General features: G+C 37.0%; 1 protein-coding gene across 1 annotated transcript in view; it reads right to left on the bottom strand.

Moving 5' to 3' along the window:
* The window catches only part of LOC115625759, a 48,259-nt gene extending 29,977 nt beyond the window's left edge, over nucleotides 1-18,282 (bottom strand). The window contains exon 1 of the mRNA XM_030520917.1: nucleotides 18,062-18,282. The gene's annotated coding sequence lies outside the window, so the exon portion shown is untranslated. The remainder of the gene's footprint in view (nucleotides 1-18,061) is intronic.
* Between the last annotated feature and the right edge of the window lie 2,525 nt (nucleotides 18,283-20,807).

Here is a 20,807-nt window from a genome sequence, read left to right as displayed (position 1 = left end):
CTATTATTGAGAAGATTTATGGCAAAAACGTTTGCGTAGCTATGCACTAAAGGAGAAAGCCTTAGCTTTATCTGGCTATAGATTCTGGAGATGAGGATTGTCGGGTAGAGTTGCATTTTTCAATAAATTAATTATGAATTTAACTTGTATTGGATATTTGTAATAAGAACGATTTAAAGAAATGTAATTAAACATTGAAGAGTAAAGTCAATAAACAAGCATTTATTTATTTATGAAAAAGATAACAAATTTCAAATAAAGTGTCTGTCAAAGAAAATCCCCACATCGGATTCGTTATAAGATATTTTTGTAATGTCTATGGGCTTTTTTTGGTTAAAAAATTCTCTATTGTATTCATTTTTTTCTTACATCGACAGCTTTGTTTGTCGATGAAGTAAATTAAATAGTATTGACATTTTTCTTAGATTTCAGTCATTCGCTCACGATCTTTGTTTGGTTATAATTCATTTATGATTACTAATGTCTTTAATAATTTTTGTTATGTTTGTTTTAAAACGGGAATGAATTAATTTCGTAATATTTTCTGACCTATTTATTATTCTTTTGTTAAACTAACTTCAGCTAGTAGTGGAGTAGTGTTATTTTTTCAAAAAGTGCAATTGTTTTCATGTGTGGCTTTAAACATATGCGCGTGTATTGTGATTTATCGTGAGTTTTCGAAACATTAAACATTTCGCCCATCATCTTAGGAGGTTCGAGGACATCCCTAGTCCCCATATGAGCAAGTATGTGTCTTTCCATGTCCGTTGCCTTCGCACTCCGGGCATGCGCTTGGTGTGTAAACATAAACACGCAACTACTCTGGCGTATTTACTATGTACTTAGTATAATTAAATGGGCTTAATGCAAATGCGACGCCCAAATGCTGCTCTACAAGTTTATTCATCATCCTCAATGGCGGCCCAGCTGTGACCCAGAGCTTGGGCACAGGACGTCCAATGGCTTCGGGAATCCTCCGCCATGTCGCCTTCGTGTAGTAACGCTTGTTTTTCACAATTTGTGACTCTCTCTCCTTCTGTCTCTGTTCAGTGTTCAGCGTTCGGTGCGGAAATTGCGATCGTTTGTAATTTAATGAATATGTAAATTAAAGGATGCACTTAATGCCCAACTATAATGTAAAGCAGCAAACGAACACACACACACACGCCGGCACGCATGAATATACAATCACACGATATTTGTACAGGCATGCATGTATGTATGTGCCTCGTTTACTATACAATATATTGTAAATATATCCACTTGTAATTTATTGCTGCTGTGGAGCGAAAAGTTTCAATCGGTGCCAATGGAATTAATCCGAATGTGCACAGACACACACACACGCACGCACACATAAAATACACGGCTGGGTATACTCTGGGTATACTCGTATATATGATTATGTATCTCTGTACTTTTGTACGAGCCAACAACAACAAATGTGGAGTGTTTTGCCAAATTCGTTTGCCTTTAAGCTGAAAATGTGCACAACGGGCGTTGTTAAGTTATCCTCGTATTTTCTATGCTGTTTGTTTGAAACAATAAAACATTTTGTACGGCAAAATGTGCACATCATGTACAAAAATATGTAGATCCGTACATATGCAGTGTGTTGTCAGCAATTCCATGGAGGAGCATGAAACATCAAAATACAATACTCTTGCGCATATTTAGAGCATACCTAACATGCCCCGAAGTGTACAACCGAATGATTTGCAGATGAATGCCTACAAATTTCGAAAAATGTCGGTCTAATAAAAGCTTTTATTGATATTGTGTCGGTATCAGGCCACAACTCGTTCAATAGGCATAGATATATCAAGGAGACCTTTAATATTCAGCGTACATTTCTGAATTCAAAAATATTTGTAATCTAGATAAATGGCTTTTCTGCCTTAGGGAGAGTTTTCTTCATTGCAATGAAATGAAGTCTTTAATATGTACAAAACATACTACTCCTTAATTGAGAATTCTTTTGAAGTACATTCAAAATAAAACCCATCAGCATTTTATTTATTTATTTATGTCAACAAACATTGACTGTCGATATAGGAGAAAAATAGAAAATATATAAAATATAGAAAAGCCTATGAAGGAGAATCCAATCCAAAAAACTATTTTTATACCAAGATAAGCAGCTTTCATGGACTGGCTTAGCCACTCATTAATTATCCAAATGTTTCGAGCTATGTATGTTAGTCACTGAGATTACATCTCGAATTCTAAATAAATACTTGAAAATATATACTTTAACTTGTTTTGTGACACGATTATTTATTTTTTAAATAGCCCGTTTTTCTTGTTCGATAAACCAATGCGGAGTGGAAATTGATAATTGTTTTGGGCAACGAAACTATTTGATTGGATCGGTTTGAAAATGGGTAGTGGAGCATAAAAAATCAAATAAATAGATATAGTAATACATATTACTTGTTAATAAAGAAAGCAAAGAACATTTGGGTTCTGCAACAACAATAATAATAATGTTCTAAGTATTAAGACTAAACAAAGAAATTTCAAGATAATTTTTAACTCAAAATCTATGTGTATTAAAGGACAGTGTTGTAGTGTAATAACTTTCTTTATTTTATATATATTTTTTATTTAATAATTATTTGGTTTATTTAATTAATTATTTTGTTTATTTAATTAATTATTTTTCAATTTAATTTAATTCCCAACATAATTGATCTACAACTTTTCTTTATTGCTTTATTTTACTTTACTTTCTTTATAAATTTGCCCACAAGAATCGTAAATATGAACTATTTTTCTGCGAGTTCTAACGATCTTTCTCATTTACTATCAACAAAGCTCTCTCTCTCTCTCTCTCTCTCTCTGTCTGTTCTATAACAAGTGTTCTCTACAATCATATCCAGGAAAACCTTTAACCACTTGCGGCTGTGAGGCAGAGCTTGCCGTACTGGCAACTAAATTTCCCCATTGAGTTGGAGGATTTCCTTTCCTTCCTTTTCTTATGAAGTCATCTAATTGGCTATTTTTAGAATTCCTTAGAATAAGAAGTAAATGTGTCCTTTATACTTATCAGTTTTTGGCACCAATTTCATTTCCCTTTTTTTGCTTATTGGGTCTGTTAATGTATTTTAATCAGAGTCGGAGGCATTACCATCATTTGAGGCTTGCCTTTCAAGCCGGATTTATAACGTATGTAATCGTTTTCGACAGCCGATATTTTGTTGATAAACGGAATAAAATATAAGTATAATAAAGTTTGATTGCTCTTGAAGTATATTTTAAATGATTTGTGTTAATATTGAACTTTTTATGAACATCATATACAAATTAAATCAACAATATTTTTGCGCAACGTTGCATTTTCCCCCGTTTTTAAGTTTGCGATCTACAAACAATATAGGAGTACGTGCAGGGCTCGGCTCGCTCGTTCATATTGAAAATGAAAACAATTTAATTATCATGTAATCAGTGTTGTAATGACTTCATGGAGTATGCGAACAGCATATAATTGCTAAAATTGCTGAAATTGGATGCTGGCTGGGGGGATAAATTCAATTTGCAAGTCGGCCCCCTTACACACGTTCCTTGTGCTGCCGCATTTAAAGAAAATAATTGTGTAATAAAAAACAATAAAGTTGAAACTGTGAAATGAACTGCATAAATCAGCGTGCCTGATAACGTGTCGTTCCATTACATTCACACACACACACCCACACACACACACACACCCACACACAGAAAATTGCATATCAATACGTGATTACGTATACGACGTGTGTGCGTACATATAATATAGTATATGCTCAACAAATTGTTGCCATTGGCTACTCTGTCAGCTGAGTAGAAGGATGAGAGCGATGGCAAGAGCGAGGGGCATGGAGCGTGGGTGGCCGTGGCGGGGGGAGCACGCTTCATTATGCTGAATGCCTACGTGCACTACTTATTTATCAAGTGATGGCGATGCTGCTTTTATTTATGGTACAGCAGCCAAGCGCGGTTACAGCAGCCCCCGCACATTGGAACCAATTATATAGAAACTTCGGATTAAATCGTGCAATGCTCTTATTGTCCTTCGCTTCATGTGTTATTATCTGAGTAAAAAGATGTGCTCAACACCTTTTTAAGACTATGGAAAATGTTAATTAAATAAAAATGTATATTAAATAAATACCCATACATATGCAAACTACTTATGATTGCAATGGCTATGTAAGAATTCCAATTAACAATTTTTACATTATTAAATTATATTTTTATATAAAGACATAGAATAACAGAACATCATTTTATAGATTTCATATCCATTAATTTTGAGCGACTCAAAAATGCTGAAAATTTTTATTTTAAAAGCTAGGCAGAAAATTATAAGCGTCCGTATTTTAAAATAAAATTTCTTTTAAAATTTCAAACATAAAGTTTTCAATAGCTAAGAATATTTTGAAAAGTGTTATTTTCACTTTAATGCGAACAATTTCTTATGCTGTTAGTCGATTTTAATTGACAAAATTGAAAAGAGATTTTGGATTTTCTAAAAAGTGCCTTAACAACTCACCCGATTATGGAGCGACACATAAACATTTCATAGAATTTATAATTGCCTTTCACAAAGCACAGAGCCTTTCCTCATTTTTGTAGACGGCTCCAATTAAAAAATGCGGAGTTAGGAAATTAATCAAAATTACATACTTGCTGCAGACGTATTGTTATTAAGCGGTTGGAAAAAATAAATACATGCTTTTGGTTGCTTGTTTGGTTTTTCTCCAAAAAGTTCTCTGTCAATACTTGATTCGTCGATTTCTTTGTGACATAAATTGTGTTAAACATTCTGCATATTGTATAATTTGTTTTTGAGAAATTCAGCTAAGGTAGCTGAAATTTTGAACAATGTTTATGGCCCCGATACTAGTTCAGCTTATTTAGCGTAAGTTTCGTCGATTCTGTTACAAAAATTTCCATTAGCAAGATGTACTTTACAGAGGCGTATCGACAAAAATTGCGGAACTATTTTTTCTGACTATTATTTCTCAACATACTTTATTTCTATTGGGAGTCCTTTTTAGTTCGCATTTCTATTTCCGATTCCGCTGTCGTTTTAAAAAAGGAATTGAAAAACAAAAGAAAGCGTTCACATTAAGCAAAAGTTTTATGTTTTAAAAGCTTAAAATAGGCAGCAAAATCAAAAAGCATAAATTAATTTAAATTTGGTTTAAATTCAAGTTAGCGGGCAATCTATAGAGAAACTAATCAAAAGAGTATCAAATGCGTGCTCACCAGTAAACGAGCAGAAAAGTTAATACAAAGATAATAATCTAACATATTTTAGGCCAATTATAGTTGTTGTTATTAAGTGCACTGATGAAGAAATTGAAGAGCAATTGAGTGTTTCATTGCGATTTTACAAGCATACTCTAAATGAGATGAAAATTAATCAACTGTATGCGAGGTAGTTATGTGATAAAATAAAAAAATTATGTTTATAACATAACTTGGTTATTGTTGTTGCCCTTAGAGCTCAGTGTGCATTGTTTCGATGTCTGTGCGGGACAGCGAGCGAATAAAATATATAAATAAGTGCACGCATCTGTGTATGTAACAGTGAGTGCACACTCATGTGAGTGTGCGTGTGGGTGTGAGTGTGCGTGTGAGTGTGGGTGTGAGTGTGCGTGTGAGTGTGGGTGTGGGTGTGCGTGTGTGTTTCTTTATTTGTTGTTCTGTATGCCTGCTGTTGATAATGAGAAGGACGCTGCTGCTTTTCAGCCTGCTTCCTGCCTTCGCTGCTGCTTGTCTGCCAGCCTGCCTGCCTTATGCCTCCTTGCCTGCCTGTCTGTCTGCCTGCTGAGTGCTGTTGGCGTCAACGCCATCGTCATCGTCATCGCCAATGCTAAAGCCAAAGCCAAAGCCAGTGCGGTACTGCTGATGATGTTTACGTTTGAATAATTTATGACACAATAAAAGAGAACCAGCGCACGAATGGAATGGAAGGAAGTAAGAAAGCGGTCCATGTTGTCGGGAAAACGGCATTGCAATAGCCGCAAGGTGCGGGCGCGTATCATTTAGAGATGATGCTACGTGCGCCAAAAGGTTTTCCCACTTTGGCCAAAGTCAAAAGCGTTTTTATTCATTTCAAAAAATGATAATTGGCTGCACGTTGCCAAGTTGACAGCCGACAGCCGCCACGGTGTGGGCTCGGGTAGAGAGGTGGATATATATATTATGTGTTGGGTCGACACGCAATCGGAATTTGCAGCTTAGGCCTCGTTCATTTCTCCTTTGTACAGTGGAAATTGTTAATGCCATTTTTTAGATACAATCGAGTACTCGTATATACCAATTTGTTTATAAATAACGAAATAGGAAAACAAATTCTCAGCAAATGAGAATTTAAAGAGTTTTTAAAATAAAATAACAATTGCAATAACCCTCGATTAGATAGAGTGCGGTAAAATCGCGAAAATTGCCATTTTAATGGCGTAAAAGTTTCATTATAATTTGACAATGGAAGTTTGATATAACGATAAAAATGTATGAGGTCAAGAGATGAGGGAGAGCTTTAAGAGAACAATGGAAAGGAGGTTTCTTTTCACGCTGGACTTTACGAAACGTTACGTAGTATTTACTTTGATTTTATTGAAAGATTCAGATTACTTGATATTTTTTAAGTGTTTAATTCGACATATTTATTTATATATATAGAATGCTTTAAAGAAAGATTCAAACTGAAAGCAATTTTAAAATACACCTAATTCTGTTTTTACACGGTCTGAAAATTAAAAATTTCATATATATTTCTTTGGAGATAATCACGTATATTTTTGCATATGATCAATGTGTTTTTTACACGGTTATTTCTGGAATCAATCTACCGTGTAAAAACAGAATTAGGTGTGTATTTAATTTTAATTCCTAAGTCCAGCTGCTTTGCAAAGAACTCCGCTATTTCTCGAATTATTAATGTTAGTTCTTAAAATAAATGCAGAAGCCTTAAATAGCTTTTAAAGAAAGTATTTAATCAACGAAATGTGACAATCGCGTATCTAGATAATGCTTATAAATCGATAAGCTTGTAGACGGCAGCAGCATTCAAAGTGAGTTGCACATTTCGGGGTAGCAATAGGCAGAAAAGTGAATTCATTGGACATCCTTTGGACTTACATGATTACACGCTTTCGACCCTTATGAGTAAAGAAAACAATAAACCTATAGGCAATGTACAAGTTAGGGAATAATGGCTAAGAATAATGGCTTTCACATAACTCCTATAAGTGGCACAAAAGTAAGTTCAATTGTTATCCTTTCGAGAATGAAGTTGCACAAATGATTGAATGTTGTGTAACTTACATAGAAGTTCAGTTCGATAAACCATATTTGTTTGCTAAGAGGCGTTTATAGGGTATCATCTGCTGAATAAAAAGCTAGGAAACACATTTGTGTCTGCCTTTTGCAAGTTGTTCTTAAACGATATCTACTATACGAGTATGTGTTTGGACTAGTGGGCGTGCTACTCGCATCAACATTAGCAAAAGGTTTTTGTACTGATGATGTTGTGCCATCGTCATCAGGCAGCCAAGCCAGAAACAGGCGCTGAAAACCTAAACGGAAACTGTAGCTGAAGTCTTCTCTGAATGCTGCTGGCCAGCGTGGAGCGCAAAGCAAAAAAAGGGAATATAAATTGCCTCTTAAATATGGAATAAGTGCGGAAAAGTGTACAACAACAGATACAACAGCAGCAGTACACACACACACACACACACAGACACACAGACACACCCATACTTCTATATAGACAACAAACATGCACATAGATAAACTATATTGCTCCTGGCCAAGATAAACACCCACAAAACAGTGCGACACACAAAAGTCAAATGGTCGCCTGTCTACATATACACACATATATATATATATAAATGTGTGCGCATGTATTTAAATATGTATGTATGTGTGTAGGCAGCAGCATCAAAAAGTCGAGCTGTAACAGTAACAGTAGCAGAGATAAAGTAAAATGGGCGTGTAATTGTGAGTGTGTATGCGCCTGCCTTTGATTCCCTCTTTCTTGCTCCTTCTTTTTTCTTCCAGCCTTCATAGTATTCGTATATTCCAGTGTCTGTCTGTGCCTTAAGAAAATGCGAAAATGCGAAAATGCTCTGCCATACAAACTTTTCAAATGGGCATACATTTCCCAACATCAATTCCATTTCAAATTTTTACTAAAGCGCATAAAGAAAACCCATTTTGAGCTAGACAGACGGCTATGACTAGATATATGTATGTATGTATGTATGTAAAGCATCGCCTTCAGCTCATGTGCACCTTTATGTTATGCCATTAACAATCATTTTTGTGGCCGACTCTGCGGAGAATATGTTCGTGTTGAACAAAAGACCGAATATGTATTTTTAAATTTGGAATCATTAGGGCGTTGAATAGAAAATATAAATCATCGCAGCACAAGGGGCTACGATTATTAAATAACATTATTAACATTTTCCTTGTCCATAATCATAGCAGCATTGAAAATAGAGGAGGCCTAAGAGAAGAACATAACTCTTAGGACTTAAAAATTGTGCGTGAAAGTAAAACATTGTATTGAGGAGTACTTTTGTGCAAAGAAATTATATTTAAATAAAGTGGATCCATATAAGCTTTGACCTTAAACATAAATATTATTCCATTTGGAATTATTTCAAATCCAGCTATCCTGCACTTGCTAAATTCTAGGGGCTCCATTTTCAGTGTAATATTAAACCGAAATATTCAAAGTTTACAATAAGGGGAGGCATTTCCTCTTCTAGCTATGAGTGTTGTTCAGCTTGTTGGAGTTGAAATAAATGTTTCCTTTGTAAATTTAGAATGCCTTTTGCTAATGATATGACTTTATAAACATAGAGTGTGTGAGGGAAGAGATTAGTTCTAATGTTTAACATCAAGCTGGCAAATGAAATTATAAATACATTCAACAAAGCGGCAAATTATGTTCACTGTTTGTGTGTTTGAAAACAAGCAACGAACTGAGACAGGCAGCTGAAGAGTATATTAATCATACGCCTAGTGGGACTCCTCACTATGAAGATGCCTGCCTGACCTTTGGCCTTCATACAAGAGTTATTTCAACATGACTTAAAGCTAGACCGTGTCCATTTTGAATATTATTCATGTGTCCAGTGGGATGCATTAGGATAAAAGCTCTTCAAATATTACTCATACGCCACGTGGGTCAACTTAAACTTAAAGTTGATTTAATTCAATTGAGAAGCCATGTACTTAGTTAGCGGTTGAAGTTTCTCAAAGCACCCTAATATGCATACTTTGCGCAAGCACTTCGGATTAAATGCATACAAGTTAAGCAAATTTGGTACAGTTCATGGAGCAGCTGTGTGTACATTCTGGTAATTGCTTTAGAGCATCCATATCTACCACTTAGTTTAAAGGCTTTCTATCTAAACGCCTTTACACAAACACACACACACTCACAGATATACATAGACACACACATGGTTGCCAACGCACTCGCTTGTAAGTAACGCAAGTGCAAAAAAGAAGGAAAAAAATTTAGGAAAAAATATCTTATGGAAATACACAAAGAAACATTAGCCAAAGGCTTCCTTTTGCCCACGACTTTTGCCACGGCTAGCAAACAAAGTTGTTGCTAACAACTCAAGCACGCACACACACACACATGCTAACACATGAAGTGGCTTACAGGTACACTAGCAATCAAGTGAATAGGTATTCTATTAATATCTAGGCAATACAAGTACAACTTGCTTATAACTACAGCTTGGAAATCAGATACAGTACTTCTTATTTTTATTATATTTTTATTTATAATCCAAATTATCATATTTAATTCAATGTGCCAACACTTTTTATATAATTGAGAGAAATAAAGAGATTATTTTTCTGTTTAAAATTAACGCTACATATCTCCAGAGAATTATTTGAAAATGAACAGATTCTTTTCTGCAACTAATATTATTTTTATTTCAATATCACACAAAACAATATTCAGAAATTAATATAATTATTCAAATGTGTCTTTTGTAGCACCATTTCGAAATAATAAAAAAACATTTGTCTTACAATAACAATAAAAAGTTAAACAAGACTTTGTGGAATGAAATGAACTTTGTGTGAATTTATTTATAATTTAATAAAACTTATAATTTATGATTTATTCATTATGAATTGGTTGGAGTAGTTCCAGACAATCGCTCTGCAACAATTGAGCTTTTAATAGCTTACGTATTTAAATATCCAATAAATAGGAATATAATTTTATTCTAACTACAAGAAACTCTAAGAAGCTGTTGAATATTTATAGCCTTTTCATGATTCGCAGAAGCAAAGAATATTGTTGGAAATTTTTTTTTTTTTTCAAAATAATTATACAAGTATAAAATTGATTAAACCAGTATTCTGCTACCATTAAGCCTAAGCTAGTTGAAAATTGGAAACTCCTCTAAAAACTAAATTCAATTTAATTAATTCATGTTGTACCTATTTAAGTAACTGCTGCTGTACTCCTAGAGAGCCTTCACACACACACACACCCACACACAGAGCCGGAGCCAAAACCACTTGGACACGCACTACACACATACTCGTATATGGTATTTATTGAATAGATTATATATTCGCTGAAAAGGGAAGGGCTCAGTAGGAGTAAAGTAAAAGACAATAGTCGCGGACCGCCGTGCGTCTGTTCGCTTTAGAGTTTTATTGGAGACTGACACTTTTGCTATACATATTCTTTATGCTTACATTCGTATGCAACAGTGACAGATAACTTGTAGATAACATAAGATTATTATCTGCTTATATTAACATGCGTGCATTGGTACTTATGTTTGTATTGATTTTCAACACCCTTCCTCAATGCAAACATGTTTTACAAAAATTTTCAAATCAAATTTAACAGCTTTGTAAAATGAACATGCTTCGCTTTAGGGAGATTTTTCGTTAAAATATCAGCTATCATTTCATTGGTTGATGTATACTGTAAAACAATTTGTTCTTCGTTTACAACCTGTCTTGCAAAATGATATCTAATATCAATATGCTTTGTTCTTTCATGGTGTACAGGATTCTTAGCTAATTGTTGAGCACTTAAATTATCGCCATGAAGAATAGTTGGAGTACTCGAGTCACCGCAGCCAATCTCCACTATAAGACGCCGTAGGTATATGGCCTCCTTACACGCAGTTGAAAGAGCCATATACTCCGCCTCCGTGCTGCTAAGTGCCACGCTGCGTTGCTTTTCAGATCGCCAGGATATGGGTCCTCCAGCCAAGTAGTATACATAGCCAGTATACGACTTGCGATCGATGCGGTCGCCACCCCAGTCTGCATCCACATAGCCGGTAAGGGGTTGTCCACACTCTTTGTAGTGCAACTTCAGGTCCACAGTTGACGCCAGGTATCGAAGCACATGTTTTACACCCACTAGGTGCTCTGCATGCGGATCTTGATTCCGTTGAGCTAACTTGGCAACGGAATGCAATATGTCTGGCCTTGTTGTAAGCGCCAGCCACATTAACTCGCCAATTGAAGACTGGTAGGATGCAATGTCAACCTTTTGACAATGCTCGCTGGTACATATCACTTGGAAACCAGCATCCAGTGGGGTCGCTGTAGGTCTACAGGTCTCGCATCCATGTTCACGCAATATGTCTTTGATGTATTGCGAATTGCTTAGCGAAATTTCGCCAAGCTCACCGTCGCGCTGCACTTCCATGCCAAGGAACAAATGCAGCTCTCCCTTGTCAACACATTCAAACGATGTTGTAATGGCTGACTTGATGTTGGCCAAGTCCTCTTTTGATCGGCATGCTATAATTATATCATCAACATAAACAAGGATTAATGATAAGTCACCTCTTCCGTTCCTTTTGTAAAGACACGGTTCATTTTCACATGCTACAAAATCTATGCCTTGTAGTACACAATCGAGCTTGGAGTTCCACTCGCGCCCCGACTGCTTCAATCCATATATTGCCTTTTTAAGCAATAAAGCCTTACTTGGATTATTGGGATCTGTGTATCCCTGTGGCTGCTTCATATAAACAGTTTCATGCAGGTCGCTATTCAAATAGGCGGTACACACATCTATCTGGTGAAGGTACAGCTTCAATTCCGCTGCTAACGCCAAAATAAACCGCACGGTTTCCAATCTGCAAACGGGTGAGAACGTCTCTACATAGTTCACGCCATACTTCTGGGAGCACCCTTTAGCAACGAGTCGTGCCTTGAAACGTTCGACTTTTCCATCAGAGTCACGTTTCAGGCTGTATACCCACTTGCAACCAACTGCTCGCTGATCTTTTGGTAAATCAGCCATCTGCCAGGTTTCGTTTGATTGTAGTGCCTGATATTCCTTTTGCATCGCCTCTTGCCAGAATACTGCATGTGTGCTACCAACGGCCTGATCATAGGATGTCGGAACCATTACGTCACTAGCAACCAATGCTCCAAGCACATTGTATTGCTTTCTTGGACGACCAGGTTTACCATTTCGAACAATTTTAGGCCGGCCTGGCCCAATCTTCACAGTATCCTCGTCAGAGTCTTCTTTTTCGACTGCACTCTCATATGCGTTGGAGCTGCTGTCGTCAGAACTGTGCTCACTGTCATCGTCGTCGATGCTTCTGTCACCATCCGTGTGAGTGACATGCTCTTGAACCTCGCATGCAGGAAAATCTACCGTAACGGTATCTTCATTGGTATGACCACCACAACGCTCATCAAATAGAATGTCTCGTTTTTCGACAATCGTCCTCGTCTCTGGGTCGTATAACCGATAGCCTTTGGCTGCTACCGAATACCCAACCATACGGTACTCATGCCCTTTGGGTTTGAATTTGCCTTTACGGGGACCCTTTGCAAGTGCAACTGCAATGGAACCAAAAACTTTTAGATGGCTAACACAGGGTTTCTTACCTGTCCACGCTTCCATTGGAGTCAGGTTGTTCAGTGCACTGGTAGGTGATCTGTTTCTTATGTATACTGCTGTGTTGACTGCTTCGGCCCACAAAGACTCGCCTAGGCCCGACTGCACCAATAAGCATCTGGACATCTCCGTTAATGTCCGGTTTGCTCTTTCCGCCACGCCGTTCTGCTGCGGAGTATAAGCCACGGTCAATTGCCTTGCAATACCATGGTGTTTCAGGAAACCGTTGAATGTTGTGTTGACAAACTCGCCTCCATTGTCGGTTCGAATACATTTGAGCTTTTTATCTGTTTGCCGTTCAACCAAGTTTTTAAATTCGACGAACTTACTGAACACTTCATCTTTCTTCCGCAAAAAATAAACAAATATACGCCTGGACTTGTCATCGATGAAGGTCAGAAAGTATTTGGATCCAGCAAGTGACTTCGTGTCGAATGGGCCGCATACATCAGCATGAACCAGTTCCAACAGCTCTTCGGCACGGTTAGTGCTTACCTTTGGGAATGGCTGTACATGTATTTTGCTTAGCATACACGTTTTGCAATTCAAGTTGTCTGGGAAAAAAACCTTTCCAATACCACGCACTAGCTCTTTGCTGATCACTTCCTTCAGACTGGTAAAATTTAAATGGCCATAACGCTTATGCCACAATGTACCATCTGATTCAGTTGCGGAATAACACCTATTTTGTTTGCCTTGAAACATATAAAGGTTCCCAACTTTATTCGCTTTCAGTATACACTCGCCGTTTTGTATAACTTTAGCAAAATGTGGCCCAAAATGTATAACATTGTTCTTTTGCACTGACCGGCTGACGGACATAAAGTTGCCATTCATTTTCGGTACATACAGTACATCTGACAACACCAAGGTACAAAGTTCTGTCTGTAACTTCACCTCTCCTCTGCCTTCGGCCTTCAGGAAACCAGCGTCAGCTAAACCGATCATTTCAGTGTGCGCAATAAATTTTGAAAATAACGTCTTATCGCAACACATATGGCTTGTTGCTCCGCTGTCCAGACACCACATGTTGTTCTCTATCTTTCCAACGTCCAACGCATTTAACAAGCTGCTCTGCTTTTCCATCTCTTTCTTTGTCGATTGCTTTTTCCCTTCACCGCGAATTTTCTCACGCTTGCACTGTGCCTTGTAGTGCCCTTTTTCGCCGCAGTTGTAGCAAACGACGATTTTTGAATTCCTTTTTGAATTCGCTTTGGAATGCGCGACGATCTGCTGCGTAGCTATAAATGCTCTTGCATTCTCGCTCTCTCCATCTGCATTGCCTCTGCGCTCTCCCTCTTCCATCAGCTTGATACATAACACATCAAATGACGGTAAATTGTCACGCGTCTCAATGGCGACGACAAAATTTTCGTATGGTTCGGGCAAGCTTGACAACAACACGATTGTTTTTAACTCATCATTTAATTCGATGCCAACTGTACACAAACCATCCAGAATTTCGTTAAATTCGTGTATGTAACTTGAAATGCTTTGGCCTTGAAACATGCGTTTGCCTAGCAATTTCTTGTACAGCGACACTTTCCGTACAGGTCCACTCGGCTGATGAACGTCCTTTAACTTTTTCCATGCCTCGTACGAAGTGTTGCAATTTTTAATGAAGCCCAATTGTGAAGCTTTTACACTTAGCGTTATAATTGCTAATGCCTTTTCATCTTTTGGCCTTGAACTCTCAGTATTACTAGGTTCAGCACCTGATGCCACACTCCACAATTCCGCGTGCACTAAGACAGATCGCATCTGTATGCTCCATGAGTCATAGTTATGCTCTTCCAATTTGTCTATTTGATATAGCGCACTCATTTTTTAAATGTTATATTTCTTGAGTCACCAAACGATTACTATTTCACAATACTTTGAACTTCTCCTATGAGCCTATATGCCCTGGGCCCATAACCTATTGAATAGATTATATATTCGCTGAAAAGGGAAGGGCTCAGTAGGAGTAAAGTAAAAGACAATAGTCGCGGACCGCCGTGCGTCTGTTCGCTTTAGAGTTTTATTGGAGACTGACACTTTTGCTATACATATTCTTTATGCTTACATTCGTATGCAACAGTGACAGATAACTTGTAGATAACATAAGATTATTATCTGCTTATATTAACATGCGTGCATTGGTACTTATGTTTGTATTGATTTTCAACAGTATTTCCGTTACCGCCACCATTTTGTATGCCTGCTTTTTCCTGAGCCGCCTTCTCAGGCCGTGCCGTCAATTCCTGTCGTTTGGCTCGCTTTCATTTACGTGGCACAACAACAATAACAACAACAACAACAGCAGATGAAAAGTAGCAGAAAAAAAGTAGCGTAAAACGTTCTAAACACATTTCAAGCAAAAATTTCAATTAAGACTTTTGCCATGAATTCATTTTGTTGGGTTTTTTTTTCTCCTGCTCTCTGGCCTTCACTATTTTTTTGTTGTTGCTGGCTTGCTTTTCTTTTTGTTTGAAGCTTTGCCAGAGCTTCTCACCGCTCTAAGCTAAACGGTTCTTTGGGGCTTAGTGTGCTAGTGTGTGTGTGTGCGTGTGTCTGTGTTGGTAATTCTGTTTTATCAACGAACGCACAATACTTGTGTCGTTTGTTAGCCGGATGCAATTTTAATCTGCCGGAATGCGATACACGCACACACAGACAGAGACATACACACACACACACACTCATACAAACACTGACAGACACATAAATATAGTCGTACACGCACACACACACACATATACAGAGGGGTGAGTGAGCGAGAGGGAGGGACATGGACATACAGGTTGGCACGACTTGGCATGCCATGAAATAATGACTACAAGCCACATACACAACTACAACAATAGCAATAACAGCGGCAATAGCAACACCATCAGCAACAACAGCAAAAACAAAAACAAAAACACCACTCACGCACACACACACCGACACCCAAAGGGACACACACACACAACTGCCTGCACATAATATTTTAGTTTTTGACCCAAAAATGTCAGCAGGACATGAGTTATCGTTGCCGCCAACAGCTTTTGCCGTCGCCGCCATCATTGTCGTCGTCTGCGCTGCTATTGTTGTTGTTGTTTTTGTTGTTAATGCTGCTGCTACTATTCTTATTGTTGTTGTTTTTGTTGTCGCCCAGGTTTGGGTTTGCCTTTGCTCTTTGGCATTTTCTTTTTTGTGTTGCCTGTTTGCTTATGTTTGTTTTTAACACGACAGCCTGGGAAATAGAAACAGCAACAACAACATAAGCGAAAGGTGCTACAACAACAGGTATCTTACAACAACACTATCAACACGAACGATTAAATCCAACGGCATATTAGAAAAAACAATCCACTACGTCAACAAGAATAATTTGACAAAAAATATCAGATAGGAACCTTTGTTTTAGGATAGCGTCCTGTTTCATATTTTTTTGGTGACTAACGAACAAGAATTAAGAAAAATGCTATAAACACAAAAATATGGCGTAACATTACTATAAATTTTTTTAGGATCAGTGATTTGAAAATTGAGTTTTAGAATTGAGTTAATGACTATGGCAGGAAGCCTGCCTTTATAATTATAAAACAAAAGGATGGAACAAAAGGATTCAAACAATATTTTAATAATATTAAAATATAGTTAATTATAGTGACTTTGAAGTTCTTTTCCATTTGATTAATTTTTAAGGAACTTTTTTTATACCCAGATTGTTGAATGGTTGACATGGCAACAATTTATTGAATTAACAAATATATTTTAGAATATTTAGAATATATAGCTTTTAGAAAGCAACAATGTCATTCTTTCATAGCCTAAATTTTACATTAAAGCTGCGATTTAGAAATGTTGAACTGAGGTACAATGATACGATTATAGGTAACTTATTTTAAACATGAAAATAGAATAAAGAATAGAATAGAATGGCAGAACATTTACAAATATCTTATTTTTTCAGGCAAGCAATTTGAAATGCCAAACAAATAGGTCGATTAGTCTATCTTGAATTGAAGAGTTTAATTAAGAAGTACAACGTATTAGTGACTCACATTACATTCATTTATATCTCGATTATATAAACTCTCTACTCTCTAAAACATATACTTCTGCCCCCTATAATATTATAAAATAATTTGAGTTTTATTTAGTTATTTTTATTTATCGAAATATCGACTGTCGGCATAGGAGAAAAATATATAAAAATTATAAAAATCATCTTAGAAGCCAGAAAAGCCTAAGTAGGAGACATTTAATCAAATTACAATAATGTCTAATTAACGCCTCCGACCCGGTGGGGGAATATTATTTGCCCTTCGGCTAGCTGTGTTATACATCTTAGCGTAAAGCCACCGTGCTATACCCTTTTCCCACTGCTCGTATGCAGATTTTACAACGCATAGGAGGTCTTTTAAATAAATAATTAATTAAATTGAAAAAATGTTAATAGGATCTGAAGCAGTGATGTGGAACAATGGCGGAGTTACAGCAGCAATTACGAAAAATAAGAAACCTTTAATTATAGCACAACAGCAAAACAGGTAGCATGAAAGCACAATTTCTTATACAGAGAAGAGTGTAGAGCGGGGTGCTGCAGCAACAATAACAACAAGCAACTTAACAAGAAACAGGAGCAACAACAGCTAGCAAACACGGTCAAAACATAGCAAGAACAACATTAACAAGCTTGTTTCGAGATATGTGTGTATGTACTACTTATATAGTATGTATGAACGATTACTTGTGTGTGTTTGTGTGTGTGCGTGTGCCTAAGTATAACAGCTCGTCGTGCCCTGCTCGCGCTTTTTGCCGACAATGAGCTTGACAGCAGCAATGGCTGCGATGCTCACGAGACGCCTACGCAGCCTCTCAAGGCGTCGCGACGACGACAACACCAACGGCATAGGCCACCCACAACAACAACAACAAGAGCAGACACAGCAACAGCGACCCAACGACGATGACGACGGCTACGACTGTCACTTTTCAAGAAAAATCTGTTTGGGGCGTTTTTCTTGTGGGCGCCCTCTAACAAAAAATAAAATACAAAAAAAGAAGAAAAAAAAAAACACGAACAAGCGTAGTGCCTGCCTTTTGCTTCTAATTCGTTGCTTTGCTTTGCCTGCCTTCTTTTTTGCATGACTTATTTGCACTCACCTTTTTACGTGGCGTTCGTAGTGCCGCCGTCGCTTTTGCCGCTTCCTCCGCGCGTCCCGCACTTCCAATAAAATCTGCTTAATCGCCTTTGTCCTTTTTAACTTTTACGCCGCCAATTTTTGTGGTCTTCGCTTTCGCTGTGCGATTCGCAGTTAGTTTTTTTTTTTTATTTTAAATTATCTATGTATGCCTAATTTACACTTTCGATTTTTTATAATTTATTTACGCTGCATACATATGGATATATAGTATAGTACATGGACTTGCTTTAATTTTATTTTGTGTCTCTGGTTTTTTTTTTAGTCACCTTGCCCGAAGTATATTCAACAATTTGTTTGCACCTTGCGTTTTCTTTTTGCAGCGTATTTTCCGCCTAATTGAGCAGCAACCTACCACTAGCACTACCTTTACCTTTTTCCCTATTTTCGAGGTACTAATTTATTGTTGTTGTTGTTGTAGTTGGTGCGCTTGACACTTTTTTGTTTGGATGGTAAAAAATTCACGCGCACTCACTTCACTTCTTGATCTTTTTTGGAATGAAATGTATAATTTTCAAGCAGAGAAACTTTTTTGCTGCGTGTGCTGTTTTTTTTTCTTCTTTTTGTATTATTTGTGGTGTGTTCTCCTATTTGCTTTTGCTTTCTATCCGCGCTGCGTGTCCGTTTGCTTGCGCGTTCGTTCCTGCTCTGGCACCGAATCCGAATGCTGTGCTGCTGTCTCTAATTGCGTTAAAATATTATGCTCCCAAGTAACAGTAATAGCAGCAGCAGCAACAGCAACAACAACAACAACAGCAACCACTACTGCTACTAATACAGAGGCAGTGCGTGTGCTCTCCAATTTGTTTGACTGGTGGCTGGCAGCTGCTTCTTCTTTCAATTTGCACAGTTCAATTTCAACTTGTCTGTTTGTCTGTTTTTCCTTTCCTCCTTGCTAGCCACTTTTTATTTCTTCTGGCATCAGCATTTGGTATCTTTCGGGCAGGAAAACTTTAGAGTTTGGACTTTGACAGGGATGCGCAAAAATGATGTGGCCGCCTGGTCGGTTTCACCGTTCAATGCGACTGATTGCCAGACGCCAGGACGCTCTTCGGGTCCTGCTGTTGCTCTGCCATCGAGTTTAGCTGTGTGTGTATGTATATGTGATTTTGTTGTTGTTCCCATCGACTCGCTATTGTTGTCTCCGCGTGAGAGTCGGCAGCGCGCTTTTCCCCACATCTCGTATTTGGCGCAAGCTCAGTTTATTGTTGGCTTTTCACATAGTTCCTGCTGCTGCTGTTGTTATTGTTGTTGCTGCTGCTGTTGGCATTCTGGTCCTTGTCGCGCTCAGCATCACACGCTTGCCTCTGCTGCTGTTGTTGTTGTTGTTGTTGTTATTTCGGTTCGTTTGCGCGCGCTCTCATTTTGCCGTCGCGCAGCATTCAGAACTATTTGAAGGGCATTTATTTTTGGGCGCCTGGGGCGCAAGCAACAAAAAATTGTAGCATATTTATGAGGGCAACATAATTGTGTGAAGAATCAACGGAATGAACTGCAAACTGTTGCAAGTATACGCACTTCTGTGCTTAAATATGTTGCAAAATATTATTATTTATGAATATATAAGCCTCGCAACTTCGGATTAATCACACAAATAATCATCCGCTCCCGATTTTAGTTAAGGAACACTACGATATTATTTTCTCACCTATCATGCAGAAGAAAATGGTTCAAAAGTTTTTTTAAGGGCCTTGTGTAACGAATTTATAAAATAGTCATAGTCTGATAATCTAGGATTTAAGTTGAAGAAAACTACGAAATTTGTTTCTGACCATATTATGCGGAAGAAAAGGATCAAAAATATTTTAAGGGACTTTGTTGTAACCAATTTATGAATTTAATAAATAAAAAAGTATTTACTGTTATATTATTTAAAGATTTTATATATATATTTATATATTTATATTTATATATATATGTACATATGTATTATAGCAAATATTTGACTGCCTTTTGAGAAATATTTTAACAATAATACAAACAAATAAAGTTAACAACTTTATATAAATTGGTAAACAAATTATATAAGGAGAAGGAAAAATTAATCAATTTTATATTCTTCCTCCAATAATTCTCATAAATAATAAACCAAATATCCCTCGTAATATAGTTCAACCTTTATCGTTTAATATATTTAATCTACTACAATTTAAATCTCCTCTTATAGTATAAATATGATCTTTACTGAATATTAAATAACTATGTAAGTATTTAATAAGATTTATATATGTATGTAAGATTTATATATGTAGCCAGTATTCCCCTGCAGTTTGAGTAAAATTTTTACTTATCTTTACTGAATATTTAATATGCTAGTATTATTTCATCTTAAAGAACTAAAAACATATATTTTTAGTTTCGTTATTGGGAAAGGCTCCTATCCCATTCCATTAATCTTTTCATGTGGCTTTGAATGTGTCTTTAACATACGAGCATGAATATGAAACACTTGCTTTATGTGAATAGGCTAACTGCCAGGCAAAGGCTTCTACACAGTCTTTTAGAAATCTGTCTGGGAGATAACCTTTTTTCATTATGTAGTTTTGTTAGGTTCGCTTTTAGTCTGAGCCGTCTATGCAAACTGGCTATATGTATAAATAGCCTTTTGAAAGGCAGTGGATGTTGCTGCTGCTCCATTCAAATCCGCTCCTGCACAACTTTATGCTACTCACTGGCTTTGTTGTCGTGTTCCATATTATATTTCACAT

This window comes from Scaptodrosophila lebanonensis, unplaced genomic scaffold (genome assembly GCF_003285725.1).
Source record: "Scaptodrosophila lebanonensis strain 11010-0011.00,11010-0021.00 unplaced genomic scaffold, SlebRS2 tig00000080-arrow-pilon, whole genome shotgun sequence".
Lineage (NCBI taxonomy): Eukaryota > Metazoa > Arthropoda > Insecta > Diptera > Drosophilidae > Scaptodrosophila > Scaptodrosophila lebanonensis.
Note: the sequence above shows the minus strand (reverse complement) of the source record. Positions and strands in the feature narration are given on the sequence as shown.